At 38.6% G+C, this 25091-nt stretch overlaps 1 protein-coding gene across 2 annotated transcripts in view; it reads right to left on the reverse strand.

Annotated features, from left to right (window-relative positions):
• FSTL5 (follistatin like 5) overlaps positions 1–25091 on the reverse strand; it is a 546388-nt gene that overhangs the window by 344323 nt on the left and 176974 nt on the right. The gene's annotated exons all lie outside the window — the stretch shown is intronic.

Genomic DNA, 25091 nt, shown 5'->3' on the forward strand with positions numbered 1-25091 from the left:
ATGCTGGCTTCAGGAAGTAGGAGAGGCTGCCGGGGAGTCAGTCAGTGCTGATAGGCATACAGGGAGACAGACAGCGTGCTTGAAGCAGGACAGTCTGCTTCTGCAAGCCAGAGATGGGAATGAGCTGGACCTACATGAGGCATGGATAGAGAGTGTAAGCTTAGGTAAGAAAATATGTGTAGGACTCTTCTTTGTGTTAACCCATTTCCTATATTCAGAGATCCTTCTGGGAATTAAACGCTACTTTGTTTTGAAGATGCTGCTTTTGAGTCACCTTAATCAGCTGCTGCCACCGGTCCCCAGAGAAAAAGTTCTCACAATTAGCCTCTTGTATTAAGATGGTTGGGAGTTGGGGGGCGGGGGGAGTGCAGTGCAGAGACCCAGTCTAGGAATGGCTGGACTATGTGGTTCCACCCATAGTAAGGTGAAGGAGGCCAGGTCTGTCAGCCAAGGGATGCACTCAAGAGGGACTAAAAGGGTTCTACAAAGTACAGCTTGCCCAGTAACTGTGACATCATTTTTCAGAAATATTAACAATTAGCCAATACTAGTATAAAATTAAAGCCAAGGACTGATAATATTTTAATCTAAGTGTCAGAGGGGTAGCAGTGTTAGTCTGGATCTGTAAAAGCGGCAAAGAGTCCTGTGGCACCTTACAGACTAACAGACATATCCGAGCAAAAGCTTTCATGGGTGAATATCTCCACCAGACTCAACAAAATCAATATCTAAGATAAGACCATGTACATATTTTTAAGATGAACAGATTAACTCAGTGGTACTGCATATTCTTCATAACACAAATTATTTGGTTAAGCAAATATTCTAAATATATTAGATTACTATGCAGAAACCATTCCCCTTGTTTTGTAGGACTTATGTTCAGTATATTTAGTTGGAATATTTTGGCATAGGTACAGGACAGTTACAAATTATTATGTTTTTGTATTAATACTTGCTTGTAATTGTTGGTTCTATAGTTCAGACTAAATGCCTTAATCAAATTCCTTGGGCACATTTGTTTCTGAATGTAACTGAAGTGGCCTGTTTATGATATTTATATTCTATCCTTTAGCTACTGACATTATAGAATTTACCAAAAATTATGAATAGTTCTGTACAAACCAGGCTAATATGAGTATTTTATTTCAAAGCTATTGTTTTATGAATTCATAAGTCTGTGTAGACATGTGAACTTGACTTCCCTGGCACACTTCAGAAAGTGGTGTCAGGAACTATTCTTGTGGTCAGGGTAGGGAGAGTGACACACACTACCCAAATGTCATAATGCCTGAATACAGAATGAAAAAACAGAACACTTTACTCATGGGCACAAGAACCAGACTGCAAATTAGCAATACTACCATCAGGCTAACATAGAGATTCCTTTCTCACAACCTTGCCATGTTTTCAAAACTGCTAAGTACATACTCCAGGATGGTTTGCAGGTTAATGAAGGTAATGATAATAATACTTAGCACTTTGCAAACATTATCTAATTAACCCTCATTATTCCTGCAAGGAAGGTATTATCCTCATTTCAGATATGCATAAATTGAACCAGAGGCAAAGTAAATTGTCTATTGCCACAGATAAATTCAGTATCGATGTCCAGACAAGAATCCTGGACTACAACGCAGGATTTCCTCAGTTCAAATCCAGTGCTAAAACTCGTGGTCTACAGTTCTTTCTATGATCACAAGGGACCTGGTGGAAATCACATCTGCATTAGACCCATCCTTTTATATTACTATTTCAGAGCTCCTGAATGCCCTTGAACAAACAACAATGCTACAACGACTGAGACAAAAATCACACACTTGATTTCTACAGAGGAGGAAAAAATACTGATTTTTTTTAATGTGCAGATAGTTCAGTTTTGCTTCCTTAATAACCAGCATGCAGTGGGATTTTCAGAATAGAGTGTAATGAGGAGATCTGGATGAGTGGGTTTCATTCTAAAAAATAACAGTAAGTTTGAGTAAGTAGCCAAATGTTTATACGTTGACTCAAGTTTTTAATAGTAAATTTTAAATTTGAGCTTCACTATAATGTGACTTGATGAAACAAGCAAACTACACATATGGGTGTACAGTCTCCTCTCTGTATACAAAAACCTTCATTGTCAAGGGAACAGTATAGCCAATTATTTCTGAAATGGCTAAAAACCTATTAAACTTCCTGGGATGATGTCAAGTCTCATAAAGTTAGAGTGACATATCTCCACCCCTTAAATTAGGGGACATTTAGGTGCACTGAATGTGAGTAAAGAAGTCATTCTCTCAGAGAAATTTGTGAGTTACTCTCTATCATCCCAGAGAAGACTATTTACTTCTTACTGTAGGTAAGATTAGAAGAGAAATTTCCACCTTCAGCCATCCATGGGGTCACCATTGCACCTGTAATAGGTTACTGCAATAATACAATATAATTTGCACATTCCAACTTTCAGAGGCCATCCTCGGATGAGAAAGACTTAAACAAAATACACCGAGAATGTTAAAGAGATCACTTGATCACAGTCTGTAAGTACTTACATTGGGAGAAGACTTCTGTTACTAGAGGACTCTTTAAACTAACAGAAAAAGGCATAACAAGATTGAGTGGCTGGAATTCAAAACTAGACCAATTCAAAGTGGAAAAAATGCCCCCAATTTTAAGGCTAAGGGCAGTAAACCTGGGAAAAAATTACTCAGGGGTGTGGACCATGTTGTTGATTTTCCATCACTTGAAGCCTTCATATCAAGGCCTCTTTCTAAAAGACACGTTCTAGTTCAATCAGAAATTATGGCCTGTGATACACATACAGAAGGTCAAATTTGATTACCATCTATGAACCTATGTGAAGCCATTTACACAAGAAAGAGTCTTCCTACCAATCCAGAAAGGAGAGAGGAGACAAATTATATTGAGAGCCAGTACGGAAGTTATGCATCAGTCAGGTGCTAAGTAAAGCTGCCTTTAATCTTATTAGTGACTCATCCTGAGTTATTTTTCTGTACAGTTGAATACTGCCAGATCCTGTGAGTACCATAGAGACCTGGAAGATGTGTAGAGCCGCTGCCAGCCAGTCAATTCACCAACTAGTGCAGCCAGCAATCCCTTGTCAGGGAAGAAAGTAAGATGCCTGCAATAGCCATTTTGAACGGCTTGTCTTGTCAGAAACCCAGCCTGAGAGTTTGAAAGACTCTGTGACTTTTCTACCTTATTACAGCTTTTACACGTGTTAGTTTAGGGATTAACTAGCAAGACCCTGGTACTGGGACTGTCTTAACAAGTACACTAGGCCCATAGCCAAATCAAAGTGCTTTACAGCAACTGAGGTACTATTAAACTGTGAGCTTCCCAAGCACACTGCATAGCCTAGCTCCAGACAAATAAAAATCCCTATGTTAAAAAATATAGTTGCTAGGTCAAGAATTTGAAAATTAGGAAATGTCAAAATTAGGGATGCATATGTGTAAGTCTGATGACATTATCTTTAATTACATAAATCTTATGATTTTAGTATCCTAGTGTCTCTCAAACATAAACAAATTTATCTTTACAGGATCCCTGCAATTATTTCAGATTTACAGATGTGGAACTAAGTCACAAAGTGATTAAGGCCAAAATGTACAATAGCATCCATATATTGTCAGTCCCTCAATGACTGGGTGCCCAACTTGAAATGTTTTGGGCCTTATTTTTACTTAATATGGAGTTCACTTAAAATGGAGTTACAAACACTCAGCTCTTTTGAAAATCAGTTTCTAGGTGTCTCAGGTTAGTCGCCCAGAAAATGAAATCTACACAGTTAACAGCCACCTCTGAAAATTTTAGTTGACGTAATTTTTGTGGCATTCCACAGGAATTTTATGGCAGAGTCAGATATAGAATCCAGTTCTCCTGAGTCATAGTCAAGTATATTAAACACAAGACCATCCTCTCTCTTCAACCAGCCCCTTTACCCCCATTCATTTCACATCTTCCAATTTTGGCAGTAAATGAGGCAGAGAACCTACAGACAACCTCATTCATAACAGAACCCTAAATCATTCACTAAGCACTATCCATTCATAATGCAGGGCCCTTTGGAAAAAAAAAAACATTAGGCAATCATGTATAACCAAAGGCTAGATCATAATGCAAGTGCATGAGGAAGAAGACTTAAGATTGCACATGACACCTTAATAAAGACATTTCATAGTTTTTGAGTGCTTGACTTTTCAGCCTTAACAATATTCTTTCAATTTAGCTTTTTTGTTTGTTTAATTGTTTAATGGAACGTTCCACTTAAAGAAATTCCAAGTGGAAAAAGAAAGAAAATAAAAGAAATTACATCATGTATAACCCCTGTGCATGACTCATCTGCAATGTCTGAACTTCACAACTGCCACATAGACTTCTACTGACTGAGTTTAAATAGCTAATAACTTAATTAGCTGGCAGCAGGAGTAGGTCTGCAGACTAACGACAAAAGAAGGCATGTAATACACTGAACAATTGAGTTACATATGCTGAAGTAGTCCAATTTATATAGCATAGACAAGCACGTAGACAGAGAAGAGTGGCTGATACTTGAGTCTATCATATTAGAAACCTGGTTTGTACTCAGATTAACCTTTACAACCTCTCAGTTACTCATTTTGTAAAATGGGAGAGAGGAGGCTGATATTTGCCACCTACCTAGGCTCGGCATATCAGATTTGGCTCAATAATAATATTGTGAAGTACACCAAATTATTAACTCCAATCAATATAGGAAGTGGGACTAGAACTTAGTTTCTTGGCTTCCAGTCCAGTTCACCATCCCTTAGAACAAACCTTATTCTGATGGGCAAAAACAGGAGGAGAATCAAATTGGTCAGTGTTCTATTGTATAGTAAAAGTGCAAATGGTAATTTTCCACAGCTGGTGGATCAGCCAACTTGGATTATTAAAGGGTCATCAAAAGGCACTCTCTGACCACAAAATTATCCCCCATATAACTTCAAGTTCTTACCCCCAAAACACAGAGATGCTACAATTGTTTTTAAAAGCATCATGTTTTTTAACATTGAAAGAACTATTCAGTGTTCATTAACCTTGTTCTCAAAAATGTTATTTTTGCTCAAACTTTCAAAGAAATGCTACCTGCCACAGTATTATCACTCCCAAACATTCAAAAATCAATAACCTAGCTTCCAAAAAAATAATTAAATTGGCTTAAAACATGAATTTTTTTTTTAAAAAATAAGTATTTATTTGCCTTTCTGTCTTTGAGCATTCTGCAGCAAATTTCCCAAGCTCTTCTCTGAAACTATATAGCTAGAAACTTATTTTTGTTTTAATGACAGCTAAGATTCCCACAAACATGATACTAGGAGCTCGAGTTTTAGGAAAAAACACCAAACATTGTAAGACTCATGATACAGACATATGAGCTCCTGACATGGCTGCACAGACTGAGCATAGAATATTTCAAGACTAACAGATAGGGTTTGGCAAAGTTATCAGTATCTAAAAATAGGGGGTTGTAGAGGGAACTGTTTAGCGACTTTAATACAGATGTGACTTCCACTTCACTTATAGGTAAACACCATCTTCAGAAATTACCACATTTACTAATTATGTCCATATATGTTAGTTGTAATTGCTTTTATTGTTTGTAAATAGTTTAAGTGTAAATAGTTGCATCCCCATCAGAATTTGTAGTGTCTGTTTATCATTACCCTATTATACCCACTTTTATTTCTGTGAACAGACCACTCTGCAAGATATTGAGGCCTCAAGAACTGTTGTGATTTCAGGCATTAGACAGTTTACTCTGTATTGCCTTTACCTTCTGCTGTCCCTGCCATCAAATAGATCTATCTTTGTATATACTGTCTAGTTACTGCCTCACAGCTGTAGAAGGGGTTTTCCTTGACTAATTCACTTGTGTACTATATCACACATGCACAAATGTGAGACATAGTAAAACATCTTTGTAAAAAAGATACAACAAAAGAATTTGATCCCACTGAAGTCAATTGGAGTCTTTCCACCAACCTCAGACCCCTAGTGCCCATTCAGCACACAAGCATCTTCCAGGGAGAGAAGTTACCTAGAAAATTTCAATCAGAAACTTGTACTTGAGATGCTGCTTCTCACTGGTTTTGGTTATAGCTTTATACTCTTATTTTTAGGATGAACTCCCCTAGGATTATGTAGTAGCAGTCAAGGGTGTGGCTGCGCTGAGACAACTTCCTAAATGGATTGTTTATTTCTAATTTAATGGGAATTACTGACATATTTGCTCCTTGCATTTTGTCCTTATTCTATTTGCAAATGGTCACAGGAACTGGTCATGATTTTTTCATGAATTTGTTCCTTATCACAGTTAGAGGAATAATTTTTGTGAACAAGTTTATGCAATATCAAATTAATATTTCAAAGTCCTAATTTCTTTGGCAAAATGAAGGGAAAGCACTGCCTTATGTTTAATAAGAGCAGGACTTGTAGGTTATCTGTGCCACCATCTATTTTCAGTTTCAAATTATTCTTCTTTTTAAAAAACCAGAACAAATGTAGGAAAATGTTCTCAATACTGACTGAAAGCAAACAACAAAATTATTTTTTTAATTTAAACACGATTTTTCTTGTAATTTTTTTTTATTGATATAAATTTTAATCCTTCTGTACGGGTCAGCTTTCAAAAGAGGCTCAAAATAATGTACAGACCTCAATTAAGCACATAGAAAGATTACCAGGTACACTAGAGTTATACCCATTTTATATATGAATAAACAAAGGAGCAAGGATTATAAGCATTAATCTGAAAGGCAGTGTTTTCTAGTGATAAAGCACTAGACTGGGTGTAAAGGAGACCTGGGTTCTATTCCTAGCAGTGCCTCTGACCCACTATGTGTCCCTGGGCAAGTAACTTGACATTTGTGTCTCTGCTTCCTTTCCTACCCTTGTATATTTCATCTGCTTAGACTTTAAGCTCTTTGGCGCAGTGACTGTCTCTTGCTCTATGCTTGTACGGTTTCTAGCTCGATGGGAACCCAGCATGAGTTGGGGTATACAGGTACTACTGCAATATAAATAATAACATTAATCCAGGCCTCACCCTGCCTCAGTGGCAGAGCGGGCAAGAGAAACCTTGCTCCCAGTGACCTCTTAACACATACACAAAACATTCTGTAAAATCAGTGGATGTAAATGGAGTTGTCCAAGTGTTTGTCCAACTGTAGTTTCTTGAAAGTTCCTAAAAATTGGATCCAGTTTTAATTTGAAAACACATCAGAGTTGATACACACGGGTACCATTTGGGATACTGTGTAATATGAACAAACAGCCACCAGCCAGGGTCTAATCAAACCTGCATTTGCCATTGCCTCTCCCAATCTTTCACTAAGAAAACTAGATTTATTGACAGAAATTGCTACATAACAATTTAGAGGCATCATCTGTGCTGACACCTACGGGAATTCTCTTGTGACTATTTAATGTTGCCGTCCTACTACCTCTTTCCAGTAAACAACAATTCAATTTCACAAAGAACTTTGAGGTTTCAGAATCTGGTTTTGTCCCAATATGGAGTGAACCTTCAACCTTTTGAATTTTTTCATGAAAACAGAGACAGACACATCTCCACCCTAGAATAGCCAATAGCCTTGTGTGTGAGAGGTGGCGGTAGGTTGTTCTTTCTCTGTTTTCACAAAATATTCAAAAGATCTTGGGTTCGTCCAAATCTGGCAGCTCAGAGACTTGAACCCATGCCTCAAGTCAGTGCCGTAGCAACTGGGTTATAATGTCAGTTTCTACTATTGGAGCGGTTTTCCCCTTTGTATGAATTCTTAAATATCCTTTGATCCAAGTAGAGACTGATTCCATAGCCTGGTGGTTAGTGTGCTAGTTTGGGACAGACTTCAGTTCAAGTCTTTGCTCCAAATCAGGCATACCAGAGTCTCTGACAACACCAGGCTATTACCTATGTTAAGGTGGCTTGGTGCTTTCTCTTTATGATTCTATCCTGGACCTGAATAATCTTCCCATCAGAAAGTTAATTAATACTGGCACATTCTCATGAAACTTTTTGGTTTTGACAGAAAAAAAGTTGCCAGCATTTTTTCATCCAGCTGAAATCTCTCCAGATACACCTCCCAAGCCTTCCATCTAATGTCCTATGGATCTTCCCCTAGCTCTTGCTTTTTGCCTGCATGATACTCCTTATGCTTTTCTCCTCATGGGCCTGATCTAAAGTCCATTAAAGTCACTGGTATTCATATCAATCTTGATATGAGGTCTTTCCAGTGAATTATGCCATTGCCTGGCTACTTCTTTACTTTAAGCCTTTTGCCAGAAATCCTTACGACTTGTTTTATTTTAGTTAACATTCTGGAAGGATGCCTGCATGTGATTTTTTTAATCAAATATTTATTCTAAAAACAGTTACAAAAAAAAAATTAAGAAAAAAATTATTAGAGTCCTTAAATCCACAATATAAGTGAATGCAATTTTAGGTCACAAATCCTGATTTATGAAATCTATACCAATTTCCTACACTCTAGTATTAGAAGCTTCAGGGTCTTATACCAGTTCTTTTATATACAGTTGATTATACAAGTCTGTGTTTTCCTACCCCCATAGTTAAAATTTCTGCTTTAAAACTCCATCATACAGTAAAAAAGATGGATGTATTCCCAGTGTGACCATTCACCATCTGCTTAAGCAAATACACTTAAAGATGCTTCTACAATTGTGATAAAGTGACAGCAGATCTAAGAGCATACAGAGCTCAGATTTTGAAATGATGATTGTACAGCTGTAGTTTGCATCATTAGGGACCAATAAAATCTTTATGTTCCATTTGAATGGCAAGGACCTTTATCAAAGAGAAACTGAAATGGGCAAATAACAAAGAAATGATCCATTCAGCAGTTGTTTTAAATTTAGGAGTGCTAATGAAACAAACTTCTTAACCATAATTAGTATTTAACACTGGAAAGGTATTTTCTCACTTTAATATGTTCCTATCAATATATCAAACTTACCATTAAAAAAAAAATCTAGACTGTTTTTCGTCTCACTTTCTTGTGAGGAAACTATTACATAAGCAGAAGCAAATTCCAGATTCTTAACAGCAATGCAATTAGAGTTCTCTGTGTGTTTCAAGGATTTCATTTTAAACTTATGAAAAAGATATTTGGAAAAATGCTAAGTTCTTTGTGTCTTCCTTGCACATTGGAATTTCCTAGAACATGGAGAGTGAAAATGCTTTAATTTCTTATTCACAGATACTAAACACTCAGTACTTTTGCTTTTTCTAGTCTACACAAATATAACATTACTAAATAGCTATAAAATTACTATTAAAACAAGAAGAAAAACAAAGGCTTCAGTGTAGTATATGGTTATTGGCAGCCTCAGCAATCATCCCTTAGAGAGCACTGCTAAGAACCCTATTGCTTTAGGTTGACATCAGCAGTTTTTCCCAGTGAATGAATGTTTTCTTCTCCCACAGATTCAGCAGTCCTGGTCTCTAAATATTTCAACCTTCTGCTCCAGCCCTCAGGGAGACAAACTTTTCAGCCAGTATACAGTTCAGAACTTAATTGTGACACAACCAAATAAAGATAAATGCAAAAATTCCAAATCCTATCCATTACGAATGAAAGTATTTGTATGCTTGTACTTTAGTTTATGTCATGGGGTGACATTTTAACCTGTTTTTGTTGTAATATGTTTTCATTTTTTCTTTTATTTGCTTCTAACCATTTTAAACTAAATCAATGTTATCATTACAGACAGAAAATCAGTGAATCTAATTAGTGTGTATTTGCCCCATTTGTTATGAGTTTCATTTAATATTCACTTCAAGTATAAAGGACAATTGGCCATAAAAATGTTTTCCAATCTCAAATAACCACTTTTCTGGAAAATGAGTTTCTTTATAAAATGAGAAAATCAATCTCTCTCTCTCTCTCTCTCTCTGACTTAGTTCTACTCCCATTGAAGTTAACAGGAGTTTTGCCATTGATTTCAATGGAAGAAGGTTCAGATCCCAGCAAAAAATAAATAAATTAATATTGAGGCTAACAAGCCTGTTTTGTTGTTCCTGGAAAGAATTTCTTTAAAACAATTTCTGCCATCAGAGTCATGTGGCCAACTCATATTGACTTCAGTAGGAACCATGTATGGATATCAGAGAACAGTTTAGTAGTGTAATTTATTTTGTTTCTAGATTATGTTATAGAAAGTAAAATGAAGAGAGGTAGTTCTATAAAGAAGATGTTCTTTAAAGTTTTTAATTTGAATCTCTCCCCTTGATCTGCTTTCTCTACCACATCATGTTATTATCCTTGCCTTATTCAGAGCCTTTTGTCATTGTTCCAGGATTAGCTACACCTCTGTCCTGTTGTGATCTCTCTGAGTGCAGCCCACTCAGATGTCAGGCCTTGTGCCTTCACCTACATCCTGGGGAGCCTTTACCTATCTTAAAGAGATTTTTTCCTTCCTCCATTCCCCTCCCCCGCAGACAGCCCTCTAATGAGTTACCCAATAGCCAGACCAACATATAGTATTCATAAATTATTACAGAGCAGCTTCAAATCCATCAGACCTAATATGAATCTGCCCTCCCTGCCTTTCTAATCTAAACTCTTAGTGAATCAACTCAAACCTTGATATCAGTCTACATGACCCATTCAGCCATCCCTATGCTAAGAGTTCACTAGTGTGCATTAAAGTAGTGTACCTTGTTTATTTCAGACCAATTCTGCAATTTGTCAAGGTCATTTTGAATTCCAATTCTATCCTCCAAAGTGTTTGCAACCCCTCCCAGCTTGGTGTCCTCATCAGATTTTATAAGTGTGGTCTCCACTCCACTATCCAAATCTTTCAAGTAAATGTGGAATAGTACCATATCCAAGACAGGCCCCTGAAGGACCCCATTAGATACATCATCTCAATTTGACAGTGAACCATTGATAGCTACTCTTTAAGTATGGGCTTACAACCAGTTATGTATTCACCTTATAGCAATTTCACATACACCACATTCATTAGCTTTCTTATGAGAATGAAATGGGGGACTGTGTCAAAAGCCTTACTACAATCAAGGTATATCACATCTTCTGCTTCTTCCCCATCAACTAGGCCAGTAACCCCATCAAAGAAGGAAATTAGGTTGATTTGGCATAATTTGTTCCAGACAAATCCATGCTGGCAATTTCTTATTATCCTTGAGGTGCTTACAAACTGATAGTTTAATAATTGGTTCCACTATTTTTGTAGCTATTGAAGTTAGGCTGACTAGTCTATAATTTCTTATGTCCTCTTTGTTTCCCTTTTTAAAGATAGGTACTATGTTTGCTCTTCTCCAGTCTTTTTGGACCTCACCCTTTCTCCATGAGTTCTCGAAGATGATCATTAACAGTTAACTTTGAGTTACACTGTACCCTGATCCATCACAGCTGCACATCACCTCTCACTTCCTGTGTGAACATGTTCGAATTGTCTGGATCATGGCTCTGGAATGGGAGACATACAATGGAACTGTACACCTGATACTCTTCACTCTGAGCAAGTAGGTGAAGTGTGGAAAGAAAGGGATGTGTAGCAGTCAGAGTCATATCTCCAGCCTTGCACATGCCAACCAATGGAGCTGAGGAGGGAGGAAAGGAAGGTTACAGGCCATTAATCAGCCATCACATCATTGTAAACTGTCAGTGGATGTTAACCATTTGAACTGAGAAATACATGGCTTTTATATCAGATTACTAAAATCCTGTTACTCCCAACAACCACGAGCAAAACCACATTCAACTCTTACAGCACGTTAACCAACAGAACTGCAGTATGCAAATTAAGTACTGTCAACTACCGTATATAGTAACTAGTCTGAATTATTCCTGATAATATCGCACCTCCCAAGCCCTATTGTTACTCTCCTGCAATCAAACTAGTCTATTTAAAAAAAAAAGATAGAAGTTTTCTTCTCTCTCACTGTTTTTTCCTCAATTTTTTCTTAAAAAAAAAACAACAACAAGCTCCCCCCCCCCCCCACATTTCTGCCATTGGCAGGCCAGACAATCTAGCTGCAAAAAGTGAAGAGAAAGCAGCCCAGACTGATCAATATTCTGAACAGCAGAGCCAGCTTCCAGAGCTAATTCCATGCAGCCTTGGCAGCTGGAGGCATTTTAAACTGCAAAAGTGGGGACCAAGAATGGGAGAAGGAATAAATAAGCAGGAAAGGAGGAGTCACTTTTCAAGGGTCCCTTTCCAACAAAAATCTTCTAATAGTTTTCAAATATATAAAAAAAGAAAACTAAGGAAAAGACTATGTCTCTCAGCTCTGAAATCTTAAACCAGATGTGCCTCACATGATGTTGTGAACAAATTAGGGTTGTCATGCTAGCATGTAAATGGGAAGAGCATGGAAAACTGCACAAGACATGCTTGTAACGTATAGGCTCTATCCAGTCCAAATTTGTTTTCCTGACAGTTATTAAGTACCTCTTACTCAGCACTGACAATTTGTGTGTGTGTTTATATGCCTATTTACTCTATTATTAATGAAAGAAGTTGTTGCTTTATCTACTGCTATGTCATATACCAGCTATCTCTGAGTTACAGCTATTATGCCACTATGTCATGTAAATGTGGAAATGTATCCAACTATTAAGATCTTTAAAGGCCAAAAATATGTTATATTGATCAGACATAGTTCCTCAGATTTAATGATAATTCTGGCATGACTTTAATTAAAACTAAAAAAAAACCATGTTGTATGCCTTGTATTAGCTGATATGCATCAGCTAAATGCTTTGTTGTTATTCCGAACATGCATGTAAATGTCTGTGAAAGAATCAATTTTCTGTTACATTTAAATGTATGATTGGATAGTTCAATTTTAATTTGATTTACTATCCCTTTTCACTAGCCCACATTGTCTCTGATTAAAAGTAACAGTTTTGATAAAAACCTGGAATTACACCTGGCAGCGCTGAAGTTGACAGAGCAGACAGAATGTTGCTATACTGTTGGCCACGGTTGCCTATGCTTTTTTCCCTGTGTTAGGAGAAACTCCCCCGAAGTAAAGAGTGCTGATATTTATTTTAACACACTCAATGAAGTGTTTGTTTTCACTTTTTAATAATTTTGTTTTAGATGAAAGTTGCCCAGGTGTTGAAGCCCCATGTACCACATCAGCCCTGCTCTGCCTTTCAAGCAGCTTGGGGGAGGTGGGTAGAGTAATCATTCAGCAGGCTCTGCACCACTGGTGCTGTGAAAGGGTGGCTCTACAGTGATCCTGAATTGGCTAATATATAGGGAGAACTAAGGATTGGTCTCCTGGATCTCCACTATCATGGATCCCATGTCCCAGTTACCCATCACAAGGAACAGAGAGGAGCTGTGTTGCAATAGCAAAACTTAACTGCTGGTCCTGGTACAGAGAAGGAAGTTGGAGTCTAACTCACCCAGGACTCTCCACACCGGGTTTGATTACATGTGTTATATTTAGGATGGGAAGAGAATGGGGGAATTTCATCCTTTATGAAAAATCTAGTACTTTGTAGACCAATTTATAAATAATGCTATATATGTTCTAGCTACTGCACATGGTAAATATTATACAATCTTCAGAACAGAATGAAGAAGATGTGGATCTCTTTCTACAAAACAAAGATCTCGTTTGCTCACAATTTATTAGTGAAGTCAAATTATACTAGTTTTGGAGAATTACTGTATTGCACTTCACATGTATGTAGGTGTTTTTAAGCATTAGTGAAACTATTCATGCAGATATAGTATCACCACAAGCAATTAAACCCACAAAGTGATAAAACTTATGAATCTTGCTACATCATTTTACAAAGAGGGACAGGGTCTTCTAATACCCTGTTCTTTCAGACGAAAACCTCACTTCAGTTATCCATGCCTTTGTCAGGTTGCAAATGGATTGCTGCATTATGCTGTACAACAGCTACATATAAAGACTGTTCCGAAACATGAAACAATGCATAATGCAACTGTCTATGTAGATAATTTTACATGCATAGCACAGGTATAATGTGCTCACTATCCCAATTAGTTTCTGAGTGAAGGTATTATTTTTGGCTTATAAATTTCTAAATGGTTTGGATAGGGCTATATTTGAGATCACCTCTTTTCTCGTGATTGTGTGGCAGTTTCCATCTGTGAATTCATAGGGGATGGAAGCTCTCTGTGAAGAGGGAGGGACAGAGAGTTACGAGTGGGAGTGACAGAAGGTACTGAGTTGGTGGCGGCGGGGGGGGGGGGGGGGGAAGCAGGGGAAAGGTCCAGGCTAGGGATGAAGATCCTGGAGTTTCCTGCCTGCTCCCAGGCCCACTCCAGCCCCTCTGGTCCTGCTCCCTGGCCCGATCCCAGATGCCACAGTGGGCGCTTCAGTGCCCCTGGATCCCTCTTTCATCTCCACCCTCCCCTTCCCTTCCCCTGGGCATATGTGAGTTTATATGGGGGCAGAGCCCCCACAATATTTCCACTGAAGCCCCCCTAGCCACACCACCATCCTGGTTCCATTCCTCCTGAAATAATTCCTGCCAACAGCCCTCTGGTTTAAATGGGATAGGATTGGTAGCAGAGAATTTTTCAACTCTGATACTTGGTTCAACAGTGTCCAGATGTGCTGGCCTTCAGAGCATGTTGGAAGGGCTATTTTCCAGGCTCTCTCTGAGGAAGTGAACTGAGTAGGATTGTGGATGTAGATCTTATTGGTAGTGGTTGCAGAAGTTGTGGGGATATTAAATGGAGCAAAATCTGAGCGTTATTTGGAGCAGACCAAGGTGTTTTACATAGCTATCGGTCCAACAGATTTTTTTCTTAAGTGATGTATAAGGCAGCTGAAACTTAGACAAGTGCACTTGATTAATCAAGCTACATAATTATACAATAAAATAAAGTCCAAAAAGAACAATATTATCATGTTCCATCTAATTATTTATACACATTAACACAAGCTGGATAAATATTAATTGTTAAAATCTAAAACATGCTACAATAATAAGTGAATAAAGAATCTCACACAAACCAGTTTAAATGATCCTATATTCTAAAAAGCCAAAACACAGCTTTAACCTTATTTATCTATAAACTACATCTGCCAGCACCTAAGACTAAATGCATATGACCATTACTCATTGTAAAAAGACCTCTTTTACCAGTTGCTGAGAAATTAGTTTTAGAAATATTCATATTCCAGTACTGATGTAGACCCTTTCCTATCCATTAGGGTTGAGACAATCTAACTTCTGCACTATTTGTTGCAGCTACAGTGACTGACTGCATACTAATGCAGAATTTACAACCTTGGAGGCACTTCTTATAGGTATAACCAGCGGCATCAAACAGAGATCAGATGCCTTTGTCAGATTGTTTGCACAAAACATCTGCAGTATAAACCAGTTGAAGAATAAAGTCACTTCATTCTGCTGATTTGTCATTGTTTTAAACAGGTTACATTATGTTAATTCTTCCTCTTAACCCATCAACTGGGGTTGGGTCAACATGCAAGCATCCACTATCTTTGTCTGTCTGATGGGGCCTTAAGATCCATCTGTTTACTATTTTCTTTGGTGCAATCCATTCATCACTTCCTCAGCTTTCCTTGGTGTCTCTTTTCTACCACCATCTCCTGCCTTGCTGTTGTGACCAGGTGTCTTTAATTCATCCTCTGCATTCATCCAAATCAGCAAAGTTGTTGCTTCCTGGATTTTGTCAGCCACATCACAGACTTTGACTTTCATCCTAATATTTTCATTTCCAATCCTGTCTCTTCATGCAACTCCTCTTGTGGCACAAAGACATCTGTAGGTGTTGAACCTGTGATCTCTATTGCCTATGCTTCTGCACCATACTACAGGATACACCATTATTCTATAATACAGTTTCTCTTTTAGTCTCAATGGCATACCCCTGGGACGTCATTCCGCACTCTTCCAACACCCTCGAGTCTGGACAGTATCTCACATTAAAGCCCACCATCTTCCATGACCTGGCCATGAAGGTACTTGAACTAGTGAGTCTGGTTTATGCTCTCATCTCATTATGTCCAGTCACACTGTGGCTCCTTTAATTACCCAAACAACCTCAGTCTTAGTCATGCTCATTTTCATTATTATTTCCTCTAGATTTTCTTTTGAGGATTCCCTTATTGCTAGGTTGTCTGAATATAGCAGCTTCTCACCTTTTCCCACTGGGATCTTCCTGCTGACATAGCCCATCAATATGATAAATAGCAGCAACTTAGTGCCAACCCTTGGCACAGTCTGGCTTTCACTTCAAAGGGACTTGTTCAGATCACTGTTTTAGGTGATCTACATAGGGCATTCACCACAATTATTAAATCCTCAGATGCTGCATATTTCCCCAGCACTGGTATGAGCATCCTTCTATCCCCTTTATCATATGTCTTTTCTAAGTCTATAAAATCTGGAAGCTATCCTGCTGGCAGAATAGTCATTTCTCTACACCTTGATGAATTACAAACATGATATCTGTGGCTCCCCGTTCTTTCCTAAGCCAAACTGTTCTTGTTTGAGGAGGGGTTCGACCATTCTCCTAATACTAGCAACCAGGATCCATTCCAGTACCTTCATCTCATGCAACAAGAGGTTTATCCCTCAATACCTTCCACATTCTTGGGTATTTACTTTATGTATTAGACCAGGATAAACTTGAACCAGTCTTCAGGAATTCTCTTACCTTGCCATACAACTTTAAACACTCTGCTCATCCACTTTATACCTCTGTTGCCCAAGATTTTCACCAGATCTGCCATCCCTTCATCCGGTCCCACTGTCTTACCAGTCTTCATTTCCTGGACTGTATTTCTCACCTCTACCTCTGTTATATCAGACTCAGGCACCACATTAGGATCACAAGTTGAAAACTCCACCCTAAAGGAGTTTGCCTCATTTAAGGCCTTGTCTACACTACCAATTTGTGTCAACAAAAATGATGTCAACACCCAAAGGTAGACACAATAAAAATCGCAATTTCAAGTTTACATTTGCTCCCTCTGTCGGCAGATCGTGTCCACAGTTGGGGCACTATCATCGACAGTGTGAATCTCACAGTCCTTCTGTCACTATGTGTTGTGGGGATGATGGTGCGGATCACAGTGCATCTTGGGACAGTGCTAAATGTCCGGTGATGCATTGTTTTCCGTCCCAGAACTCCATGGGCTTCCATCTTTCTTTCATGGCATTTTTTCAACGGCCCTCCTTTGCTGTGCAACTTGGCACCTTTGTGAGAAGGATGGATCCTGCACTGCACTCCTATCCTCTGTTAACTATCACAAAGACATTGTGGATGGCAGTGCAGTTAATCGTGAAGTTCCTAACTGAGGAAGACTCGCAGGCGCCTGACGTTCTGTGTGATATGAATAGGAGCAACTTTAGATTGCTTTTGCCATTCACAAAGCAAGTGCATAGGGTAGACCATCACTTTTGGGCTTGTGAAACAAGCACTGAATGATGGGATCGTATCATCATGTGGGTGTGGAATGATGAGCAGTGGCTACAGAACTTTCAGATGCAGAAAGCCACCTTCCTGGAACTGTGCGCAGAGCTCGCCCCAGTCTTGTGGCATAAGGACACCAGAATGAGAGCTGCCCTCTCGGTAGAGAAGTGTGTGGCCATTGCTGTGTGGAAGCTGGCAACTTCAGACTGCTACCGGTCAGTCAGAAATCAATTTGGAGTGGGGAACTCAACCATGGGGGCTGCATTAATGCAAGTGTGCAGGGCCATAAATCGCATCCTGCTATGAAGGACCGTGAGTCTGGGAAATTTTCATGAAATAGTGGACAGTTTTGCAGAAATGGGTTTCCCTAACTGTGGAGGGGTTATAGATGACACACATATTCCAATTTTGGCACCAGACCACCTTGCAACAAAATACATCAATGGGAAAGGATATTTCTCCATAGTGTTGCAGGAACTTGTGGATTACCGTGGACGTTTCACTGATATCAACACAGGGTGGTCTCGGAAGGTGCGTGACGCACACTTCTTCACGAACACCAGCCTGTACAGAAACCTGCAAACAGGGACTTTCTTTCCTAACCACAAGATTACAGGGGGATGGTGTTGAAATGCCCATAGTGATCCTGGGGGATCTTGCATACCCCTTAAAGCCATGGCTTATGAAACCTTACATGGGACAACTGTACAGCTGTAAGGAGCAGTTCAACAACAGGCTCACTAGGTGCCAGATGACAGTTGAATGTGCCTTTGGCAGATTGAAGATGCGCTAGTGATGTCTTTATGGTAGGTTGGACCCTACTGAGGATAATATTCCTATGGTCATAGCCGCATGCTGTACGTTGCATAATCTCTGTGAAGCCAAGGGTGAAAGGTTTGCTCAGGGCTGGGATGCTGAGGCAGACCGCTTGGTAGCTGATTTTGAGCAGCCAGATACCAGGGCTGTCAGAGGAGCCCGGCGGGGGCTATTCGAATTAGGGAGGCTTTGAGACATCACTTTGACAATGAGCTCCAGTAACACATATCTGTGTCTGAGTTGCCTCAATGTTACATGCCATATAGTTTTCCTAGGGGGCAATGGTGATATTTGGAGCCTTATATTCCTGTAATAAAGTGATTTCTATGATGGTTTATACTGAATTATGGAATTACAGTTTGATTTTCAACCCCTAAAAAAATTCGAATGGAAGTGCAGACTTTTTTGGAAATCTTAGACATCTTCTGTGGACCCCCCAAGGGCCTGTGGACCACAGGTTGAAAATCGCTAACCTAGAGATTATGAGCTACCAGAGTATTTCTCAATCATGTGTTTGCAGTGAATAAAATGCTTTTGACTTTTTTTTAAAAAAAAGGTCTCTTCTTGATGCCACTATATTGTTTCCAAACCTGCTAATAGAAATATTCTAACATCCCCAGCAACCATGAAATAAATACAATAGCTTAAATTGTGTCCATCGGGTTTGAAGCTGAGTAAAACTACAGGCTAGAAATGTCCAAAAAAGAAAGACAGACATCAATTTCAGTATCTAAGTGTTGCAGGTAGAAAAATAATCTCAGCAAAATAAAAACAAACAAAGAATCTTGCCAGTAGCAATTTAGTGAAAAAATAGTATTCTGTAGTATCTCAATGGATAGGAATCTTCTAAAAAATAGTAAAAAAGAAAGAAAACAATTTAAGATAGAAGTCTGTCTTCTTTTAAACTACCAATAGGCTAAAATAATAAGTATAGAATTTGATATGTTTTGAATGATACAAGAAATACATACATAGAAATACACAACGCCACTTTGTATACTTTGTCTCATCTCTTTGAAAAGATATCAGATTTAATATTTATCACAGGCAGCAGAAAGATCAGCCAACATATTGCATTGTAATGCCAGGATCTCAAAAATGTCAGAATCAGGTAAAACGGAAAACAGAAACCTGTTTTAGTGAAATTAAAATGTATTGGAATGAAAAATGGCCCAGATATTCCAAATCTGAAATCAACATTCTGAATTTTGAGGGGAACTCATATCTGAACCCACTCAACTGGTTTTGTTTCTAAAGCAATCAGGGCAAAGGGGAGTGTTAGACTCCAATCCAATTCTCACAAATTTTCCAGCATTTGGGCCACAAAACTGCTACAAAACTGCCCAAAGGATTTTAGTCCTATTTATGGCTTCAATACGGTCAACACTTTATCCATCATGACTATAAATATGAGCACCATGCCTCCCAGGTATGGCCATTTGAGTGGTGATAGCACTGAATCAGCAGCTCAGGCAAACAGCTTAGAATAAGAGCCTCCCCATAAGAATAAAAAAGTAAACAAGGATCAAAATTCCTTGCCATGTGGCATTCTGTACAGAAATCCATATTACAAGAGAACTGCAGGCAGGTCTGTGGTGTAACATAAGTGAAAAAGAAATACCTAGTGTTAAAGGGGAGTTTCTAGTCGACCATTGAAATAAAACTTTATCAAAGTTACTGACATGGATTTAGTGAGGCCCACACACAGTGCAGTGCATGTGACAAAAGAGGAAAAACTCTAAACTAAAGTCTCTTTAATGTCCAGTTTTGGACACTTGCCATCTACTGTGTGTCACACATCAATTGTAGTGTTTGATGACGTCACTGCTCAATCACACAGTTTATTGTCCCACACATAAAAGAAGTCCAGTTTCCAAGTGAAAGAACAATTCTAGCCTTCTAAACTTGCCAGGCAGCCATTGGCTCTAGCTGAGAATACGTGCAGCAAAGATGCTGGCAGAAGCACACAGTAGAGCAGTTCTAATCAATTGAAATCACCACCCACTGGAGGTTGTTAAAGGTAGGTTGGCAACAGAAAGCAGGGGGTTATTTATCATCATCATCCTCCTCTTCTTCCTCAACCAGTGCAGTCATCCAGCCATTTCCCAGTTCTCCCAGTACACCAGTCAAAAGCAATTCTGGGGCACAAAGCACATGGCCCAAGATCAGCAACATCATGGAGGGTGGCTTGTATGTGGTCTCTACATCCAAAAGGTCCTTTCAGCCAGCCAGCCAAACAGGCAGCAGGAGCACAGCAGATCTCACAAGCTGCTGACATCAGAAAGATGGTTTTCAGCTACTCATTTTGTCTTATACTGTCCACTTCAGTTCATCAGGCATAACACCCTTTCCCTAATCTAACCCAGTTCTCCATGGCCATCATCAACCTCTCTTTTCCTTCCTTCTCTTCCTATCCTCCATCATCTTTTTTTTCTCTCTTATCTTCAGAAAAGCTTAAAGTAATTGTCCAGAAACTGCAAACTAAAATCTTATCACATATAATCACCATGAAGTATGCAAAACAAATCAAGCCAACCCTATGATCTAATTTATATAAACACCTGTCCTCCAATCTCCTTATTCTCCTACTGACCATAATCACTTCTTGGTACGTTCTTAGAATGTAAGCTCTGTGGGGCACAGACCAGGTCTTTCAAACATTCTCCTAATTGTTCAGCATATTTTAGGCTTGATATCAATAGCAGTTTTAAACATCCACATATGGTAAAAGGTTGATCACATTTCTGACAGTGGTAGCTGTACATTGCATTCATTGACTGGGGATACTTGACTATGCAGCTGAGTAACTCTGGCTCAGAAGATACTGATGAGGAATATGATCCTACTTTCTGGGTGTTTCATATAGAGGTTAGCTTCCCAGCAGAGTACATTTGTCCCCAAACCTCAGAAGGCATACAGATCAACATCTAACAAAACCCTTCTCCTCTGATTGCTATTCCATGCTAGTGCAGTCCAATGCCCAGGAGACACATAAGGTATCATTTGTGGTTGGAAAGGAAAATGGCAGAGGACAGTGGTCCAGTGAGTCTTCCCATGGCCATATCAGAACATTCTTTATCAAAAAAACTGGAGAGGGGAGAACAACTGATCTGTTGATTCTGCTGCTGTCAGTTCACTTAGCATAGCCACACAGACTGACAGTTTGCCACTGGGGCCAATGCAAAAATTTGTCTAACTGCTTTAGAGACAAATAATTTATGTTATAAACAAGAAATATGTGGATATCTGAAGATCTGCATTGCATCATAACATAAGCAGAGGGACTGACCACATCTCCTCAAAAGCTCACGGTCTCTACATACATATTTCAAAGGTATTTCAGGTATTAGTACAGAATGTTATTCCTTCTGTCTACAGGACAACATACTGACCTCAGACAAGATAAGCAGTTCTCTGTGATTTCAATGGAAGTTTCTAAAAATAAACCAAAAGGGTTGTGGGGGAAGGGGAGTTTTGTTGTTGTTGGTTTTGGGGTTTTTTTGGTCTAATATGTCACTCCCTCAACCTCACATATAACACACACCTCTGTTCAAAGGGCAATTTCCACATCACTAAGCCAGAGCTCTGAAGTTCTTGAAGATCAATTTGAAAATTATTCAAATATACATTGTATTATTTTAACAATTATAGCTGCTAAGCTGTTATTGTTTGTGATGCTAATTGAGGTGCACAGAGCATTTGCTGCTGTGATTTTCATTCTCTAGTCAGTGAATGGCAAGTGGTTTTCCATGTAGTAGTGTTTCTTATAAAAGGGGTCATTCTCAATTATTTTGTTTTAGGATTTATATTCAGTTTCTGTCTGAAGCTTTAAATTTAAACCTCAAGCAAGTAAATTATGTTTTCTAACAGACTGACCCTGTGTCAGTGTTGGAAGAAATTGTGCTTGTTAGAAAGAACTGTATGGATTAGATCAGTTGTAAAGTTATAGGAAAATGACAAAGTAAATGTCTGCCTAGTCTGAAAACTGAATGACTAGGCATGACACAGAAATTGAAATATTTATATTAAGGCATCATTCAAAATGCATCTATGGTGTCAGTGATAATAGATGATGATGTATTCGATCTTGAATGGAAACAGTTAGAAAAAGTTATTTCTTACTAAAAAAATAATAAATCTCTATGAGTAAACCCTACCTGTGATAACACAGGAGTGCTTAGCTGTTTTCTGCATTTAGTTTCAAAATAATTAAACATGATTTATAATCAGTGGTAGATTAAGACCAGATCCTCTGTGCATGAGGATCCACGGCAGAGGACCTGCCCCACAGCCCAGCTAAGGGCAGCTGATGGTTATGGAATTCTTCTTCTCTAAGGAAACCATCTATTCAGGTTCTGACTGTTAGTTCTTGTCCATCCATGCAAGACAATTTCCTTAGCTCTTAAGGTTTTGTCTACTGACTGACTCAAGGGCACTGCCCTACTGAGCACATCCTGGGAATTCTGTAAGATGATATGGTCAGAGAAGCAGAACTACTATATTCAATTTGTATGGGAGGTGGAAAAAATCCCTTTCTCACTTTTGTTCCACAAAAGTATGGTGAAAGATGGGTGGGAATCCAGCCCACATAGCTTCAGCCTTTCAGAAAGGACGCATTCTCCTTACAAGACCTTCCTTTCTACATTCTCTCTCTGAATTGGCTGCTATATAACAGCTTCCTGCACCCAGCTTCCTGTCATAATGGTGGTAACAGAGGCACTAGAAAGTGACTGTACTGTGTGGTGGTGGGCTGCAGCGCAGGAAAACGTTCAATGATTTTAAAAACAAATTCAGAAAACAAAACAGGCCACCCTTTAAATTAATTAAAAGAGCTGAGTCTACAATTTCAACTGTTCTTGAACTGCAATGCAACCGTTTAATACCCTGGGGTCATATTATGCCCTTCATGTACAAAAGTCCCTACTTAAATTAAAAAAAAAAAAACGAACAACACGATATGCCCCAATGTAATTAACAAAAACAGGTAACAGAAAAACAATGTTTGTCAAACTCTGCCACCAGTCTCACCTGTGCAACCTCAGTGAAGTCAGAGTTTGATCCAGTGTTCACTCCAATCTTGTGGAGCTTAGCCAACAAAAGTGCAGTAAAACTTCTGACAGCATTTGTCTAGCACTCCCAGTAAACCTTCTAAAATAGACTGTTGGTATAATATTCTGCATGTGAGAGACACCATTGCAATGACTGAACTGGTTGCCTAAACTAGCTGAAACTTCCAAGTGATCTTCAAGGATACCACATGGAGGGCGCATAGGAATAATTCATCTGGCAGTGACAAAGCATGGATAATCGGCCCATAACTTCAAGAGATCAAAACCTCCTTTTTTAAAATTTAGAAAGCAACATTTTCCCCAGGAAGATAAAAAACGATGTAGAACAGCTTTTTTATATTGTACATGATGCAGTGTGCTATACTCATTTTAGCCATTACATGCTTATTACCAGAAAGAAGCTCAAATTTTAGGGGCAATTTCAGTTATTTAATACATCTTTCTAAACTGTAAAGTTAGTGGAAAACACAGGAGTGAACATTTTAACACATAATATTTGCATAAATTTACACCATAATGCAAATCGTTCTCTTATTTAAAATACATACACACTTTCCCTTAAAAATCTTGGAGTCTCTCTTAATTTCTATGACTTACAATTATTATTTTATTTACATTTGATGTTGCCTAGTTGTATTGTTTTATGTGAAATGGAACTCTCTTTTCTGAGTTTTGAGTGGACATCTTCATGTAGTGGTTATTTTCAGATTCATTGTTGGACCACTAAGCCATTCACAGGTATTTATAAACATTACTTATCACAAAAATGTTAATAAAATAATGTTAGTCGCAAAAAGAACACAAATTAATTCAACTTAGTCAGGCCATTAAGAGTGCCTTACTTGAAAAAAACAATGAGGAGTCTGGTGGCACCTTAAAAACTAACAGATTTATTTATAAGCTTTCGTGGGTAAAAAAATATACTTCTTCAGATACATGGAGTGAAAGTTACAGATGCAGGTATAAATATACTGACACATGACACACCTTACAAGTGGAGACTCAGTGTTGACAGGGAAACTTGTAAGGTAACTCCCTTCTCTTCATGTGTCAGTATATTTATGCCTGCATCTGTAATTTTCACTCCTTGCATCTGAATAAGTGGGATTTTTACCCACAAAAGCTTATGCTCAGATAAATCTGTTAGTCTTTAAGGTGCCACCCACCAGACTCCTTGTTGTTTTTGTGGATACAGACTAACACAGCTACCCCTCTGATACTTGTCACTTGAAAAAGCAGCTTTTCTTGAAAAGCCATCTGCTTCTCTCTGCTTTAAACAAGAAAAAAATCAGAATTTTTTTTGCAGAATTCAGAAAAAATACATTAAAATATTTCCATCATTTACATTGGTGGATACAAACATTGTTTAATCAAGGACTGTACTGGTGGTGTTCTAGGAGCCTCAGAGCTGCACTTCAGTTTCATAAAATGGAAAAGCCTGCAACAGCTTTCATCTTTAATATGATAGATGTAGCTGCTGCCAACTGCTGTCTCTCAGCATTTGGTGTGGCCTTCAATTTACAAGCAGCTCTGTGCAGGGGGACCCCCGCACCCACATGGAACCCCATGGAAGTTTTTGATTGAATTTTTGTGTCACTGGCATGAATTTATACTGCATGTTGTGACTACCACCTCACGTTAATGATGAACGTGGTCATCAGCTACATTTGTATAGCTCTTTGGGTATATTGGTCCCAGAGCCCCACTTTGACTTACCCAGGTTTATACAAACTGTTTTCAGAGGATATTGAG

The sequence above is a fragment of the Natator depressus genome, chromosome 4 (assembly GCF_965152275.1).
Source record: "Natator depressus isolate rNatDep1 chromosome 4, rNatDep2.hap1, whole genome shotgun sequence".
NCBI lineage: Eukaryota > Metazoa > Chordata > Testudines > Cheloniidae > Natator > Natator depressus.